Below are 20,039 nucleotides of genomic sequence, written 5' to 3' on the forward strand. Positions count from 1 at the left end.
AAACTAAGAAACTTTCTTTAAGCGCAGGAACAACGATGCTACAACAAAAGTTCAAACATATTGGAAGCCCAAGTGTTGCCTCACCATTACGAGATGAGCTCCCAGGTATCGTCAATATATCCATAATTATTCTAAGAGTCTAAAGAGTCTTCTCGAATCTTGCAGGTCACGATAGTGCTCAAGGAAAGCACATATCAAACATCTTACAATATTCTGTCAGAAACTCAACATCACATCGCTATCACAAGCCAGAAGGCCGGGTTTTGTAAATTCATTCGCTAATACTTTCTAACTCTAACAAAAAATTCTTAATTTTTTGTAGGTCACATAAAAAGGATATTCCTATTAAGCTTCGGCCATCAAGTACTAACCGATTTTCCATAAAACTCTATCATAATAAATACAGAAAAGTCTACCTCAAAAAATAGGACAGGATAAGTCTGCCCGAACAATAGGACAGGGCAAGTGCATCCCAAAAATAGGACAAGGAAAGTCCTCCCCGAATAATAGGACAGGGCAAGTTTGTCCCGAACAATAGGACATGGCAAGTCCGCCCCGAACAATAGGACGAGGCACATCCGCCCCGAACAATAGGACGGGGCACATCCGCCCCGAACAATAGGGCATATAATACAACTTTCACTTCCTCAGCAAACTGTCTAGTCAAATGTTTTATCCCTTTGTGGATTTCGTTTTAAAGAAAATGATTTTGACTTCTTTAAAATTATTTCAAAAGATCTGAGAAAATTTTGAAATAATTTTAAAAAAATTACAGAGTCGTCACTTAATTTTTTAATAAAAAATAACAAGAAAAACTTAAAGGACCTTCATAGATTCAAAAATAGAAATAAATCCTTGAAATTAGATAACTGAGTAAGAGTTCAATTAACGTCCTAAAAAGATATTTAAGGCACTTAGGAGCGTCCGTTTAGAACGATTCACCAAAAAATCATTTTTAGACTAACTAAAATAAGGGTGGCTAACTTTACGAAAAAATTGACTTTTAAAATATTAAAATTATTTATTTACATGTTTAAAATTGGCATTTATTTATTCAAACGAGAAAAGAGGATTATATCACCTTCTTTTAATTTTATTACTTACTTCGTTTCAAAAAGAATGACCTACTTTAACTTGACATAAAATTTAAAAAAATAAAGAAGACTTTTAAATCTTGTGACCTTAAATTAAAGTTATGTCAAATATATCAAAATGCTCTTTAATCTTTTGATTTTAAACATGTCATGTGAAAAATTGAAACTAAAGTAATGCCAAAAAAAAAAAGGTCCATTCTTTTTTAAACGAATTAAAAAAATAATAGGCCATTCTTTTTTAAACGGAGGAAGTACTATTTATCATTTATAAAAAAAAAGGTCACTTTTATTATAAATAACACACTTGAAAATCACTAAGAAAGTGTCATGTTAAAATATTTTATCAATTATGAAAAGTTAATAAAAAAAAATATGCAAAAGAATATTTTTTTTTTATTCGAAGGAATTTTTTTTAACCCAAATAGGCCCTTAATCATATGAATAAAACAAATGTCATTTTTAATAAAATACTTGACAATTTCTTTTAAGCTTAGTTTTAGGGAGGAAAATCGAAAGTAACCATTTCTATTCATTTGGACGAGATACATTAGGTAAGAAAATTACAAATTGACCAAAACCCGTGATAAAAACAAAATGGTGATGCTTTAGGGAGTTTCACTAGATTAATTAGTTAGGTTGTTCAAGTAAATACAAATATATAAGAATTGAAAATAAAAGAAGAGTTAGAATTGGGCCCTTTTGACCCATTTATGGGCTGCCCAGCCTTTGGGCTTAATTCCCATGGATTTCAGTCCATTATTCCAGTGTATATCATCTGTATACAGCAGCCATTTTCCCTGCGTTTTTGTATATACACTGTATATCAGTGTATAAAGTCGGCATCTTCGTTTCCTTGCTTCCATCTACTGCTGTGTATGTCATATACCAACCACCTTCAACCCACAGATCCTGTATATTCTCCGTATTCAGGTGTATATCTTCTGTATACGAGCACAAAACAGTCCCCTTGGGATTTGGATGTGTGGTCTTGACTCGATGCAAATTGGGTTTAACCGAATGGAATGCGAGAGAGGGAGTCCGAGGGACTCAAATGGGGGTGTTCATGCAAGTAAAGAAAATAAGGATTAGATATGAAGGAAGAACGCGATTAAACACGATAAACAAAATGCCACATACCCCAAAAATCTCACAAAATTAACGCACGGAAATATATTTTCATGGCTGTTCCTGCCGTTTTATACCCCAAAATCGGTGTATATAGCAAGTTGAAAACCAAAAAAAAAAGAGTTAATATATACTCCCTCCGTTCTATTTTACTTGTCCGAAATTAGAATGGTACAACAATTAAGAAAAATAATATACTCCCTCCGTTCTATTTTACTTGTCCCAAATTAGGATGGCACAACAATTAAGAAAAATAATAAATCACATGGCTGGAAAAGGTAATTAATGCAAAAGGTAAACATGGAAAGAAAAGGTAGTCTTATCTTGACAAGTAAAATGGGACATCAACTTAGCCAATTTGAGACGGGTAAAATGAGACGGAGGAAGTACTAATTACCCTAAACTTGACACCAAATTATAACTTTGACCTTATAACTTTGATAGTGCACAAATATGACCTTTAACTATTCAAAACCTGAACAAATATGACCTCCGATTTTGCAACCCATGAGTGAGTTTCATTTGCATCTACGTTGAAAGATAATCCAATCACACGATGCCACATCGTTAAAAGGGCTAACTTGGAGAGAGGTCATATTTGTGCAGTTTCGAATAGTTAAATATCATATTTGAGCACTGTCAAAGTTTCGTTTTTTGTGTTAAAAAGGCATCATTTTTATTATTATTATTATTATTATTATTATTATTATTATTATTATTTTTTATTTCTATAGCTGCAACACCTAACTTTTTTTTAAATTAAAAAATCAAACTCGGGCAGTAGCCTTAAGGAAGCATCCAAGAAGAGCAAATAACACCACTGGATTATCGAAGTGCTTTGTTTCATGTGGTTCAATATTAATATACGTACATAAATATAGATTTTCTATCTTATATATATAACGTAATTTTTTTACCGAGAGATTCGGGTGAACCCTATGGCAACCACATAAGTCCGCCCCTGCATTAATTTAATAATGTTTTAATAATGTTAATTTAGTAACATTGTAATAACATTAATTTGATAACGTTAATTTAATATATTACTTCTACTATTCTTAATAACGTTAATTTAATAACGTTTTATTAAAACTTTAACTTTTTTATTATTAGTACAGTTTCATCTTTAATTTAATATTTAAATAAATAATATTTAGATACATTATATAACTTAAATTCACCCTCTGCTTTAATATATATATATACCCGCGCGATTTTTTTCGTATGAATCTGACCCATCTAATTAATAAATCTTCAATATTACTCTTTTTCCACAATAACAAAAAAAATTAGATGTCATTTTCATCTTTGAGCCAAAAATAATAGTGAAAAGTTATTTAAAGGTCATATTTGTGCACTATTAAAGTTTAATGTCATATTTATGTATAATGCCATTAGATTTTAAGTTGAACGCGCCCAGTTTTACTTGTTGAGCACGTATTTTGCCACATAGGATTGGAGGTCACATTTGTGCAGTATTAAATAGTTAAAAGTTATATTTATGCACTGTCAAAATTATAATTTGATGTCAAGTTTAGGATCATTTTTATGTATTAACTCAAAAAAAATAAAAATGAAACAAGTTATACTTGAAACTTTGGCATGCCCATAACTACGGAAAAGACTCAAAAATACCCATGAACTATTTGAAATAACTCAAAAATATCCCTCCCTCTAACGCAATTCAGAAAAAAAAATCAAAAATACCCCTAAACTATCTGAAATGACTCAAAAATACCCTTCGTTTTAATGAAATTCCACCAAGCATGCCACGTAAATAAAAAAAAAACCACATGACTATGCCACATTACCATACACATGTAAAATGTTTCAATTATATGACATTCCTTTCTTCTTTATTTTTATTTTTATTTTATTTTTTTCAAAACAGTGAAGCAGAAAAATAAAAAAATCAATCTTTTGCTAATTGCTTTATTAGTGTTTTAAAAGTTCTAGATTTCACCTTTTCATTAATGTTTTAAAAGTTCTAAATTTCATCTTGTTATTGTCATTTGGAATGAGGGACAACTTGATCTTGATCTGATGTTGAATCGGAGGAAGAACTAGAATTTTAACTTTTAAGCTTGCAAATATTGATGTACTAATAATTGAGTTGAATTTACAAATGCAAATTCTTTTTCAAAATAAATGAATTCCTTTTTAAGACTTGTTTAATCATTCAAAATGAATTCATTTTTCTAAATTCAGTTTTGAAGAATAATCTTTTTATTTTTAGAACAAGTTTGAAAAGAAGTAAAATGATACTTAATATTGATAAATTATTCTTTAATTATGTCATGCATTAACTTTTTGAAGATGTGTGCCACATTCAAAAATTCATTAATTTTAGATTAGAGGATATATTTATTAAATCGTTATACTAATTTGAAGTTGAGTTTAAAATTTATTACTTTTACGAGTAAATCTTAGTTTTAACTTTTATACTAATCTAATAATTAATGGATTTATCAGTTTAATAAAACTCTTTTGTTGGGTTTCACACTTTTAAACCTATTAACAGAAAAAAACTTGTTTTTTAGATGATAAAAAAAATTGATAAGAGCGATGTTACATTTAATTAATTTTTTCAAAAAAAAATATTATGTAACCACCGTTTGTCAACTTTGATTAAAAATTAAAAAGCCGTGTAAATTTTATCCGTTTCACTAACATTTATAAATAAAAATAAAAATAAAAATAAAAATAAAGAAGAAAAGAATGCCATACAATTAAAAAATATTAACATTTTACATATAGCTGGTAATGTGGCATAATCACGTAGTTTTTTCTATCAAGGTGGCATGCTTGGTGGAATTTCATTAAGGAAAGGATATTTTTGAGCCAAATATTTAACAGAGGAGTATTTTTTAGCCATTTCAGATAGTTCAGGTATATTTTTGATCCTTTTCCGAATTTCGTTAGAGGGAGGGATATTTTTGAGCCAAATATTTAACGGAGAGATATTTTTCAGCCAAAAAACTAACAAGGGACATTTTCGCGCTATTTCAGATAATTCAAGGATATTTTTAAACCTTTTCCGTCCTAACTAAGAACCGAAAATAAATAAAAAAAGTTATCGGGACGATTCACTATTTTACTACTCTCGTTTTAGTTTTCCACGAAGTACATAATAACAATAACATGTAAGTTGGAACCATGAGGAGCACTACTGAAGTGACCAAAAAAAAAAAAGCAAGTCTAACCATGAGAAGTACTACCAAAGTGACATAAAAAGAAAGCAAGTTAACACATTCCAGAGCATGGTGAGAAGAATCGCTATATATCACGTACTCTTTCCCTTCAATTGGTAGATAAAGTATACGTGAGGGCATAAGACTCAACATACTGCCGTCATTTTACTTTTGGGAACCCTGTTGAGTGTGAACATAACCCATAATTACGAAAAATAACAAATTATATTTGTATTTAAGTAAAATGTTGCTATATAAATATATATACAAATATATATGTATTACTCATAAATACATATGACAACTTAAAAATATATATTCTTCTATTACTATAAAGTAGATAAAATATTGCTACTTTTGTTAAAAAGTTATAATTTTAAAAAAATATTATTATTTATTGTAATTATAGTTCTAAAGAAACGCTAATTTCTGTAATTTTTTCAAAAAAAAAAAAAAAAAACTGGTTAAAAAAAAAATACTTGAAAAAAAAAACTAATTCAAACTAAAGGAGCTCAAGTAAACAACAAATGACTAAACATTGTTTAACTATATATGATCGACACCAATTTAAACAAATAAGTGAATCATCTGCTAACCATAACTGAAAAGAGGCATAGCAACCTACGAAGGATCCTGTTTCACCCTTGAGAAAACAATTCTTCTTTTTTTTTTTTTAGGAAAGAGACGAAGGAATGAAGCAGATAGGATTGCACGTGAAATTAGTTTAGCTGTTATGAACACTTCCAAGCATCTTAATCGTCTCATTTGCAGGCTTAAAAAAAAATAAAGTAAGGCAGCCCCGTCGCGGATCATAACAATCGTTTTGGGCGCACTTCGGATGAAAGGGGAGGCATAAAGCGATGAACACCATAAGATGTTCATCGTTTCACCTTATAATTTTTACAAGAACATCCCTCTCCTCTATCAAAATTAACCAGCAAGCAGTGAATAAGCACGTATAGCATTTAGCCATATTTGCTCGAATAAAGTTAACCAAACTGACCCGAAACAACGCTAGCCATAAAGAACTACTACACAATGATCTCAACTAAACGGTCAGCCCATCGGAACAAAAACAAAGCATAAAGAAAACGCAAACTAAACCAATGGATCCTCGGCCAAACAGGCAGTCCAAATAACTCCACCCAACAGCACAAATAATAAAATTTTGACGAAATAAAATAGACGAGTATAGAGATGTTACTGACCTTTTTTATGGCATCGAACCAGGAATCCAAGCCGACAAACAGTTCCACCACCACCTCCGATTCCGAGTTTGAACAAAGCTTCGTCGAAATTTAAAGTATTTTCCTAGAAATTGAGCGTATTTTCTTCCTGGATTCTTGGTTACGTGAAATTAAAGGAGGCTCCTTCAAAATTCTCAAATTTTCCCCAAAAATCCCCTGCCTTTCTTCCTCTCAATCTCCTCTATTTATAGGAGGAACTACTGATTTTTCATTTTCAAAATTCAAAATTAAAGGAGGCTCCTTCAAAATTCTCAAATTTTCCCCAAAAATCCCCTGCCTTTCTTCCTCTCAATCTCCTCTATTTATAGGAGGAGCTACTGATTTTTCATTTTCAAAATTCAAAAATGAAGGAAAACATCCCCTAAAATTCGGATTTGATACTGTGACCTCTGACTTCATTGGATTTTGGGTTTGACAACACACAATCTCAAGAAAAAAGTCAAGGGCTCTAAGGCCTGCAAAGTTCAGAAATAAGATGAAAAGATAGAGTTTTCCGCAATTTAAGGGATTTGTCTGGTTGAAATTTGGTGTTCGCGGGTCGGATTCGGGTTGTAGCCGTTGAAGTTGTTGACGTACGCTTGTTGTACGTCTTTTTTGTGAAGAAGAAGAGAGGTTAAAGGCTGGGGCCGGGTCGGGTTATGGTGAGTAATGGGCTGGTGTTGAAATTTTGTGGAGTGGGTCAACTAATTTTGTTGTTGGTCCAAAAATTTTCTTTTTTATTAAAAGGAGGAAAATGGACTGGTGGGTCATTGTATTTGGGTGGATTATGAACTCAATAAAATAGCCCAAATTGAATTAAATTTTGGAAAAATTTCAGAAATAGCAACTTCGTAGTCTTAATTATAACTTTTATAGCAACAGTTTCATAATTACGAAAATAGCAAATTGTATTTTGTATTTAAGTGAAATGTTGCTATATAAATACATATACAAATATATATGTATTACTCGTAAATACATATGCACAACTGAAAAATCCATATTCTATGAAGTGGGTAAAATATTGCTACTTTTGCTATAAGTTGCAATTTTGAAGAAGTATTGCTATTTATTGTAATTATAGTCTTAAGGATGCTAGTTTCTGTAATTTTTCCTTAAATTTTTGGCCGAGTTTATTTAAATTTTAATCAAATTGAATTTCAATTGGCCAATTGTATCGCAATCGTGACCAAGTTGATTCAATTAAGATCAAATTTAATAAATTGACCAAATTTAAATAAAATTTGAAATGAATTAACAATTATTTTAATCCAGATCTTCTCGATTCAATAAAATCGAATAAATATTTCTTCAAATAAATTATTTTTGAGAGTAAATTATATTTAAATCAACAATTTAACCAAATCAATTTTCAAGATAACCCTTGATTAAAATTTAATTCTCGTAAATAATTATTTAAGTAACAAAATTATATATTTTATATATGCATGAAGGTTCGAAACACTGCAGGAAAAAGAAATAAATTTTACTGTATTTGCGTTTTTCCTTTGGTATTTTTCAGAATTCAAATAAAGTTTATCCAAAAAGATAGATCTCATCGATTGATCATTTTCCAAATCCAAATCCAAAGACGAACCAAGCGAGCGACGACGACGACGGCGCGAGGCATCTCTATTTTCTTTCCTCACTTATCATGTGGAGTAAGTGTTCATTATTATAAACACTCCAAAGTTTCCTTCTCCCATAAATGTAGAAGACTTAGTGAACTTTCCAATTTTGGGAGTACACTTTCCAAATTGGTGTCTCCTTCTCTCCACCATTTTTCTCTCCATTTTCCATTCACATTTTCTTCACACTTTGAACCCAACAATCCCCCATATGAATAGGAAATGGCTATTTTTCGTAAAAGTTTTACGGACAAGTATGTGATCATCAAGTAAAGATTAATTGCATCTGAATAAGTGTGTTTCCCTTTGAACTTTCCATAGTGAACATGCATCGGATGCACTCAATCAATCAGTAGCTTTGATATCTTTGAACCGTCGACCTTTAATGTACACCTAGACAATAGATGCCACACAACCATCCTTTTAACATTTATGGTTCTCACGGTTTTGTTCTTTTCAGCCATGAACACGTCCCAGTTTCGTGAGAGCTTAGAGAATAGGCCTTTACTAACATTCTCCTTGAAACGGCTTCCACTTTGCCCTCACATAGGTGATTTCTAAACGTTCAATCCTATAGATTAAACTATTTGATCAAATCTGCCAAATTTAGATAATCATTAAAACACTTTTCACTTTTAGTCTTATCCTTGATTACTATACATTGTCTACATCATGAGAATGTGTTGGGTAATTGACAATATTGAACCTGTCAGACACAACTTTGATTTTCTTGAACCTAGCTCTTGAAATCTCCAGTCTGCTAGGTAAGTTACTGCCATGCTGACTTGTTCTAGGCCTTAAACCCATTCCCTTGGATGTCCTTTCCACTCCTTCTCTAGATAGGCCTTCTGTAAGTGGATCCGACACATTATTCTTTGACTTTGCATAGTCAACAGTGATAATTCCACTAGAGAGAAGTTCCCTAACGGTATTATGTCTCCGTCGTATGTGACGAGATTTACCGTTGTACCTCATACTCCCTGCCCTACCTATTGCCACTTGGCTATCATAATGTATACATACTGGTGCCACTGGCTTGGGCCAATAAGGAATATCTTTTAAGAAATTTCAGATCCATTCTGCTTCTTTATCGGCTTTATCCAATGCGATAAATTCAAATTTCATTGTGGAGCGAGCAATACAAGTCTGTTTGGATGATTTCCAAGAGACCGCTCCTCCACCGATAGTAAATACATATCTACTTATGAATTTTACTTTGTTCGATCCGGTGATCTAATTTACATCACTATATCCCTCAAGTACCGCAGGATATTTATTATAATGCAAAGCATAATCTTGAGTGTATTTAAGATACCCCAAAACTCTTTTCAATGCCATCCAATGAGTTTTGTTGGGATTACTCGTGTACCGACTCAATTTACTGATAGCACATGTTATGTCTGGTTGTGTACAGTTCATTATATACGTTAAACATCTCAATACTCTTGCATACTCCAATTGTGAGTCACTTTCACCTTCATTCTTTCGAAGTGCAAAGCTCGCATCCAATGAGTTTTGGCAATACCGAATTTCATATACTTAAATTTGTCAAGTACCTTTTTGATATAATGAGATTGTGACAATGCCAACCCTTGTGGAGTTTTATGGATTCTTATACCTAAGATCACATCCGCAACTCCAAGGTATTTCATATCAAACTTACTCTCGAGCATTCATTTTGTTGCAGTTATGTCAGAAATGTCTCTACTTATGATTAACATATCATCCACATATAAACAAACAATGACTTAGTGATTTGGAGTGTCTTTAATATAAGCACATTTATCACATTCATTTATTTTGAATCTGTTTGTCAACATGGTTTGGTCAAACTTTGCATGCCATTGTTTACTGCTTGCTTTAGTCCATACAATGAAAATAAGTTGACACACCTTGTTTTTCTTTCCTGGAACCACAAAACCCTCAGGTTGTTCCATGTATATTTCTTCCTCCAATTTTCCATTTAGTAAAGCGGTTTTTACATCCATTTAATGGATTTCAAGACCATATACCGCAGTCAAGGCAACTAACATTCGAATCGATGTTTTCCTTATTACTGGCGAGTATGTATCAAAGTAATCAAGGCCTTCTTTTTGTTTGAAGCCTTTTACTACAAGTCTTGCCTTGTATTTGTCAATAGTGTCATCTGCTTTCATTTTCCTTTTGAAGATCCATTTAGAACCTAAAGGTTTATTTTCGGGAGGAAGATCAACCAATTCCCAAGTATGGTTGCTTAAGATTGAATCAATCTCACTATTGACTGCCTCTTTCCAAAAGGATGAGTCTGACGATGATATCGCTTCTTTAAATGTTTGAGGCTCATTTTCTAAGAGAAATGTTAAAAAAGCTGATCCAAATGAAGTTGACGTTCTTTGACGTGTACTATGTCTTGGATTTTCTTCATTATGTACTTTCTCACTTGGTTCATCTCGAGGTGGTTTAGATCCTCCACTAGACTGTTCATGTCTAAGTTTATATTCTTAAATATGTTCAAAGAATTCAGTATTGTCTAATTCAATTACCATATTTTCATTAATATCCGGATGTTCGGATTTATGAATCTAAAATCGACATGCTTTAATACTTTTAGCATATCCTATGAACACGCAGTCCACCGTCTTAGGTCCTATCTTATCCCTTTTAGGCACAGGAACTTGGACCTTTGTTAGACACCCCTACACTTTGAAATATTTCAAGTTGGGCTTTCTTCCTTTCCACTTTTCATAAGAAATTGATTGTGTCTTACTATGAGGAACTCTATTGAGTATATGGTTGGACGTAAGGATAGCCTTCCCCTACAAGTTTTCTGGTAAACCAGAACTTATAAGTAAGACATTCATCATTTCCTTCAAATTTTGATTTTTCCTTTCCGTAATTCCACTAGATTGAGGTGAATATGAGGTCGTAGTTTGATGGATGATTCCATTCTATACACATATTTGCGCAGAGGGAGATTCATATTCTCCACCCCTATCACTTCTTATCATTTTAATCTTTTTGTCTAACTGATTTTCAACTTCAGCTTTATATTGCCTAAACGCATCTACTGCTTCATCCTTACTATTTAGCAAGTAGGCATAACAGTATCTAGTGCAATCGTCAATAAAAGTTCTGAAATATTTTTTCCCACCACGTGATGGTGTTGACTTCATATCACAAATGTCAGTGTGTATTAAGTCTAAGGGATTGGAATTCCTTTCAACGGACTTATAAGGATGCTTTGTATACTTCGATTCCACACACGTTTGACACTTTGATTTATTGCACTCAAAGTTTGACAAAACTTCTAAGTTAATCAGTTTTCGTAACGTTTTGTAATTAACATGGCCTAAATGTTCATGCCATTAATCATAAGACTCAAGCAAATAAGAAGAATTTAAACTTTTATTTATTTTAACAGTCATTCCATTCATCTTATAAAGGCCCTCGGTGAGATAGTCTTTTCCTACATACATTTCTCCTTTGCTAATTATAATTTTTTCAAAAACGATTACACATTTGAATTCGTTCTTGTCTAGAAGTGAAACAGAAATTAAGTTCCTACGTAATTCTAGAATATACAAGACATTTTTAAGTGTCAAGACCTTTCCTGAAGTCATTTTCAAGCACACTTTCCCTGTTCCTTCCACCTTAGTAGTAGCGGAGTTAGCCATGTAGATCATTTCTTTTACTTGAGCCGGAGTAAATAATGAAAACAATTCTTTGTTGGTGCAAACATGGCGGGTGGCACCAGAATCCATCCACCATTCGCGATGATTTCCCACCAAGTTGCATTCTGAGAACATAACATACAAATCATCACATTCTTTGGTGGATTCAATCATATTTGCTTGATCCTTTTTCTTGCCTTTCTTTGGGGCACGATAATCCGTGGACTTGTGGCCAATATTGTCACAATTGAAGCATTTTTCCTTGAATTTCTTCTTGGGTTGATTGCTTCCTTGTTCAACTTTCTTCCTTTTCTTAGAATTGTTTTTATCATTTTCTACAATATGTGCTCCATTAATTGTAGAATTCCCTTTTGACCTTCTCTCGGCAGCCTTATTATCCTTTTCAATACGCAGTCGGACAATAAGATCTTCAACAGTAATCTCCTAGCATTTATGCTTCAAGTAGTTTTTGAAGTCTTTCCACAAAGGTGGTAGCTTCTCAACTATCGCTGCTACTTGAAATGCATCATTCACAATCAAACCTACAAAATAGTTTATGTGAGTATTAAGAACATTTTTAATTTGTTCAACTAAGGTATTTTTCAAAGATATACCTTCTGCTAGGAGATCATGTATGATGACTTGCAACTCCTGCACTTGAGAGACAACCAATTTGCTATCTATTATTTTATAGTCCAGGAACCGTGCAACAAGAAATTTCTTAATTCACATATCTTCTGTTTTATATTTTCGTTCAAGTGCGCCCCACAATTCCTTCGATGTCTTAGTTCCACTGTAAATATTGTAGAGGTCGTCTTGGAGACCACTCAGAATATTTCTGTAAAGGAAGTCTGAATGTTTTCAAGCTTCTACAATTACGAAACACTCCTTGTTCGAGGTTCCCTCGGGCACCTCAGGAGCGTCATCTAATGAACTGTTACAGACACAAAGTGGTGAGGTAAAAGAACATTTTTTGCTGTCATCGCTTAAAGTCAATGTTTGCAAATTTTTTGGGCTTCTCCGTCGGTGCCATTGTAGGGAGAGCATTTTTGCGACTTGATGTGGCAATATTAGTTGCCCTCACAGACGTTCCCGTATCTTGCATTTGACTTTCGCTTGTCATTTTTTCTGTCACCACAAGACAGAAAAATTTAGTATTTTCAGAATACTACTTATAAAGTTAAATAACTTTTAAACTTTTCTTCTTGTTTCTAGTTAACGCTGAAGTTTTTATAACTTCAAATCGCCAACCGAGTGAACTTTAACTTGTGATGAAGATTTTATGTCTTCTAATCACTAGTTAAATTCAAGCGGAGTAGAAAGCTTAAAGCTTTGATCTCCAAAAACAAGTAATACAGATTCTGTAGATTATTTTCTTAAGGTTGTTATTTTCTTCTACGGGTACAAAAATCAGTATATTAGAAACAACCACTTCAACTAGTTCAAGTTTATAAACCAAGAACACAATGAAGTGCAGAAAATACCCTCAACACAAGAACAAAGTAATCTTTCCAAGAGATGTATTTTATTTTTAGAAATAAAGATGAAACAGAAATGGCCAAGTCGTCCGAATTCACGGATTTTCCTTAAGGAAATAATTTCCCTCATTGTACCCGAGGTTGCAGAATTTTCCTCCCAGGATAAAATGGCCAAACAAACCAATTGTAGAGGTACCTCAAACAACTGGAATATCTTCTAACACACAAAACATTTTGATTGATCACACAGAGTAATTTTAAAGACAGGAAGAATTTTGTATTCTGTAACTTTTGTATCTAAACCTGTGAATGAAAGCAGGTTTATATAGCCATAACATGCCTCTTTGAAAAGGTGGCATTGGTTCAATTAAATGGTGTGTCTTTTCTGGAAATTCATGTCCGTTCATCCAAAGAACATGTCTTTTCCCGAATAGGCATACCAGTTCACGAAACAGTGTACCAGTTCACGAAACAGAGGCACCAATTCGATGAAGTATTGCATCAGTTCAAAACACTGTTACGAATTCTGCATGCATGTATAAATAGAGGTAAGGTATTTTTCGAAATTCAAATAAAGTTTATCCAAAAAGATAGATCTCATCGATCGATCCAAATCCGAAGCCGAGCCGAGCGAGTGACGACGACAACGTCGCGAGGCATATTTATTTTCTTGCTTCACTTATCATGTGGAGTAAGTGTTCATTATTATAAACACTCCAAAGTTCCCTTCTTCCACCAATGTGAGAGACTTAGTGAACTTTTCAATTTTGGGAGTACACTTTCCAGATCGGTGCCTCCTTCCCTCCATCATTTTTCTCTCCATTTTCCATTCACACTTCCTTCATACTTTGAACCCAACAGAATCAACAAATTATATGTCAATTTCAGTTTGGTAGCTATTCAGTGGGACTTTGGATTAAAAAGGACAACCAAGTTGTCTAATTAAGTGGGAGTCCTCCAAGTTTTTTAAATTAGGTGGGAGGGACAACTTTTTTTTTATTTTTATTTTTTAAGTTTTTTCGTCCCAACAACTTGTTCCAGTTGTAGAACAACTTTGGTAGTTGTTCGACAACTTTGCGAAGTTGTTCAACAATTACCAAAGTTGTTCTACAACTGCCAAAGTTGTTCAACAACTGAGCGCAGTTGTTCGACAATTGCGTAAGTTGTTCAACAACTAGGCGCAGTTGTCGAACAACTGCGCCTAGTTGTTGAACAATTAGGCGTAGTTGTTGGACAACTGCGGCAAGTTGTTTAACAACAGCGCGAAGTTGTTCAGACAACTAATATAGTTGTTCAATAACTATCCCAGTTGTTCAAAAAGACTTAATTTTTATTTTAACAAATTTGTGGGACCCACTTGTCTCCTTTTCTTAATTGGAAGCTTGAGGGGGTCTTTTGACTATTTTTCTCCTATTCAGTCCCCAAGTAGTTTTGGATAGACAAAGAGTGTATCCTGAAAAATATAGACAGGGAATAATGTATCTGTTTGGCAACAAGATTTTTCTCTCTCTACAGTTTAAGTACAACAACGGAGGTAGTACCATGACATGGTGCCTGTGTCATGTGTGCTAATAACTTGGATTATTTGAAAGATAACTAGGTAAGTTCTTGTTGTGGGTTTTTGAGGCCTCTCATATTCATGGTTTTTATATATCTCCAATATTTCTCTGGATGATTGTGGACAGAAACATTAGATTATTGTTATACAGGTGCTCCCTTTGGATCTCCCTTAAGATATGACTTGAATATGATCTATGCAAATTGTCTTGAGATAATAAACTTATTCTAATGACGAATTTCGCTACTCCTTTTGAACAAATTTCGCACAATGATTATGTGCATAATGTTTTCGCCTTTATATCATCCAGAGGTTTGAATTCTTTCCATGGATAGGGAAGCTAATCCTTTGACATTTTGGACTATTACCATTAACTGAACTCTTCTTTCTTTATATTTGAAACTTTTATGCAAAGTATCTCTTTAATATTTAATATAAAGTATATTGACATGTACGTGCAAGTTGACCGGAGCACCACCATTATCGTGAGAAGGGTAGCTCTCTTTAGGACATCTTTACAAATTATTGGGGATTTTTGAAACTGAACTTTTTATTAATTTGAGCCACTATGCTCTCACTTCTATTCATACAAGTTGTGTCCTTGTTCAGATTCCCTCGCTTGCTACAGAGTATGTTTTGCATGTGAGGAACGATGTAGAATCCTTATTTCTTTTTCTATTCTTTTCCTTTTGATTAACATGATCACATAATTCATATATGTGTTTTGTCCATCGATGTAACACATAATTTAATCTAACGCCTTAGTTTACGCTCACGTTTACAGTAATGTAAAAAGTCTATATTTGTCATTTCAAAAATTCCCCTGAACTATCTGAAATAGCTCAAAAATGCTCCTCGTTTAGATTTTTGACTCAAAAATACCCCTTCGTTAAATATATGGCTCAAAAATACCCCTCCCTCTAACGGAATTCGGAAAAAAATCAAAAATACCCTTGAACTATCTGAAATGGCTCAAAAATACCCCTCTATTAAATATTTGGCTCAAAATTACCCCTCCCCTTAACGAAATCCCACCAAGTATGCCACCTAGATAAAAAAAAAAAACTACGTGACTATGCCACATTACCATCCACATGTAAAATGTTAGTATTTTTTTAATTATATGACATTCTTTTCTTCTTTATTTTTATTTATATTTAAAAACGTCAGTGAAACGGACAAAACTTACACGGCTTTTTAATTTTTAATCAAAGTAGACAAACGGTGGTTACATAATATTTTTTTTTGAAAAAATTTATTAAATGTAACATCGTTATTATCAAATTTCTTTGATCATCTAAAAAACAAGTTTTTTCCTATTATTAGGTTTAAAAGTGTGAAACCCAACAAAAGAGTCTTATTAAACTGATAAACCCATTAATTATTAGGCCAGTATAAAAGTTAAAATTAAGATTTACTCGTAAAAGTAACAAATTTCAAACTAAACTTCAAATTACTTACTCAAAAAATGTATTTGGCTTTGCTGGCTTTTACTCAAAATATTTATGTTAAAATGATTTAATAAATACCTCCTCTAATCGAAAATTAATGAATCTTTGAATGTGGCACACATCTTCAAAAAGCTAATGAATGACATAATTAAAGAATAATTTATCAATATTAAAGAATAGTTTATCAATATTAATTTACTTCTTTTCAAACTTGTTCTAAAAATAATAAGATTATTCATCAAAACTGAATTTAGAAAAATAAATTCATTTCGAATGATTAAACAAGTGTTAAAAGGAATTCATTTATTTTGAAAAAGAATTTGCATGTAGTAAATTCAACTCAATTATTAGTACATCAACATTTGCTAGCTTAAAAGTTAAAATTCTAGCTCCTCCTTCGAGTCAACATCAGATCAAAATCAAGTTATCCCTCATCCCAAACAACAATAACAAGATGAAATTTAGAACTTTTAAAACACTAATGAAAAGGTGAAATCTAGAACTTTTAAAACACTACTGAAGTAATTAGCAAAAGATTGGTTTTTTGGTTTTTTCATTTCACTGCTTTGCAAAAAAATAAAAATAAAAATAAAAATCATAGTCACGTGGATTTTTTTTATCTAGGTGGCATGTTTGGTGAAATTTCGTTAAAGGAAGGGGTATTTTTGAGTCAAATATTTAACAGAGGGATATTTTTTAGCCATTTCAGATAGTTCAGGGATATTTTTTATCCTTTTTCGAATTCCGTTAGAGAGAGGGATATTTTTGAGTCAAAAATCTAACGAGGGACATTTTTGAGCTATTTCAGATAGTTCAGGGGTAGTTTTAAGTCTTTTCCGTTGTCATTTTAAAGGTTGGATTTGGCTTGTACAAACTTGGGTGTATATGTTTAGGATTGGCAGTGCTTCTTAAGGTTTTCAGTTAATTTGAATAGTCCCAAGTGATCACTGGTTTTATTTTTAGTCATGAGCTCTTCAGAAGTTTAGTTTTACTAGTTTAGATGTTCGTGCTTTGCACGTGTATATAGTTAATTAACAATAAATGAACATAAAAAAATAAATTATTTTGTGTACGTTATATTGTTAAGTAAAAAATTTAAAAAATCAACATTAATTTTAAGATAAAAAATGTACATGAAGAAGAACGTGATAATTCACCATACATTTTCAAATGTCTCTTTTAATTATTATAGACATGTAAAATATATTAAAATATACTTTAATCTTGTAGTTTTAAATATGCTATATGAAAATTTAGAAATTCAATTTAAAAAAAAAAAGATATTGAAACGAACTAAAAATAAAAAATAAAATAAACAGCGGAAGACACTTTTATGTAATTTCTTTTACACCAACCACCTGATTGAGCCAACAAGTACTCTTTTTTTGAGAGTTTTTTTAGATTTCATGTCTTATAGAGTTTTAAAATAACACTCCTCCTTTTAATTGAGATTAATTAAATGAATATCTATGTTTTGTTTGTTTATAAGATAGAAAGAGTAAGATTAAACATGAAATGAATGGAAAGCAATAGTAAGCGGCAACTCACTTATTCAAATAGCCCATTTACAAAATTATGCTTCAAATGTCATGTAATTTACAAATATTAAACATAAACCATGCAAGGACTTAATAAGAAAATTTCATCCATATAATTAAAACTTATAATGAGTCAGTACAACTGAGTCAGTACAACTGGTTGTTTCATCTATTTCAATTTTTTTACATTTATATCTTTAATATTTTCTCCAGATTCACTCAAAAAAGACACAGTTCTTGATCATAATATAAGTTACTATTACTTTATTGTAATGAAAATCTTAGAATTGAACAATAAGTCCCAAGTCACCTTTAATAGAGTGTGTTTAACCTCTAATATGAAACTTTTTTATGTGAATTCAAATTCAATCAAGCTCCAATGCAAATAGAACACTTCAAATTATAATGCAAATAAATTTAAAAAAAAGAGAAGGTAGATATACAGATTCACATTAAAATTAAAATAAATTTCTTGAAAGAAACAATTCTCAAAATTGGTGATGGCCTCTTTATACCTACAATCAATGAAGAAAAATATTTAATGATAAGCCAAATAATTAATAAATAAAAATCAAATCTCCTAAAAACCTAATCCCATGAATAGTCTTCAAAACTAGGGGTGTACATAGGTCGGGTTGATTTGGTTTTCTATTGAAAAAACCTAAATCAATTATGTCGGTTTATTAAAACTATAAACCAAATCAACATAAAATTAGTTTTTTCGATTTAGATTTTACTCGGTTCTTTCGATTTTTTTGATTTTTTCGATCTTTCTTGATTTTTTTTTATAATCTTTATTTTTTATAATTATATTGTGATTGAAGTTTAGACCAAGTATGTTATCACTCATTTGCTAATGAAAAACCACAATTATGAAAAATTGAGAAGCGAAAAACTCTCTTGAAACTAAAAAAATAAGATGAAGAGTGAAAAATTTAGATTTTAAGTTTATATTGGATTTTGGATCATTTTATTAATAATTAATGGATAAATATTACAACTTAAAGGCCCAAATATGAATATATATATATATATATATATATATATATATTGGATTCGGTTTGACTTTTTTTTGGTTAACACCAAACCAAACCAAGAATGGTCGAATTTTTTTTCAAACGCCAAACCAACCAAATCAAACTATAAGTCAGTTTTTTTTCTCGGTTTGATTTGGTTCTTCGGTTTGGTTTGACTTGATGGTTTGGTTTGTACACCCCGACTCAAAACATAGTACGCGTAATTTTTTAACCATAAAGCAGAGATAGAAAAACTTTATTTAATAAGATAATTAGTTATTATGAATTCAAAATGATCTATCAATTTTTTGTAACGAAATACGATGATCCAAATAATTTGTCCAAAACTATAAATAAGTCACTTTCATTACTACCTATTATGAATTTAGAGTGAACACCCAATTTCTCGTAACAGAATGCGACGATTCAAATAATCTGTTCAAAATTTTAAATAATTCAATTTCAAATCACTAATTGTATATGAAATACTATAAACAAAGCTTACAAAGAAATTTCTCAATTTGCAATTGTTTATCAAAATACATCATTTATTAATGTAAACTTTAAAATCAGTCTAAAATTTCAAAAAACATACCTATGAATAAACTCACTTCAACAACCTGCAATTTTGATAAATCATATGAATAATATATTTATGATGGAAAAAATAAAAGAAAGTAAGAAAACAAACATTAAAATCTATTATAAAAGAAAAATTCTTAAAGAAAGAAAACCTAGAAATACAGAAGCAACATTGACCATAAAGTTCATGAATGAGATTGTGCAATAATATTTTTATATATATAGAAGACTCTAAACCAAAAAGGAATTTAAAAAGTAAATATTATCTAAATCAAAAAGGAATTTAAAAAGTAAATATTATAGAATTCCAACTCTGGAAAGCTAAAAGAGGGAAAATTTGGAAAAAAAAAAAACAATAAACTCCTACTTCAACTGGAAAATTACGTAAATCACATTAAAAAAAATTAAAATGACTAAAATATAAGAAAAAAAGTCTATTTTTATTAGGATTCCATATATATCCTAGTGATTATTTCTTTCCATATATTTCAAAAGTTCTTAA

Source organism: Capsicum annuum, chromosome 4 (assembly GCF_002878395.1).
Source record: "Capsicum annuum cultivar UCD-10X-F1 chromosome 4, UCD10Xv1.1, whole genome shotgun sequence".
In the NCBI taxonomy this organism is placed as follows: Eukaryota; Viridiplantae; Streptophyta; class Magnoliopsida; order Solanales; family Solanaceae; genus Capsicum; species Capsicum annuum.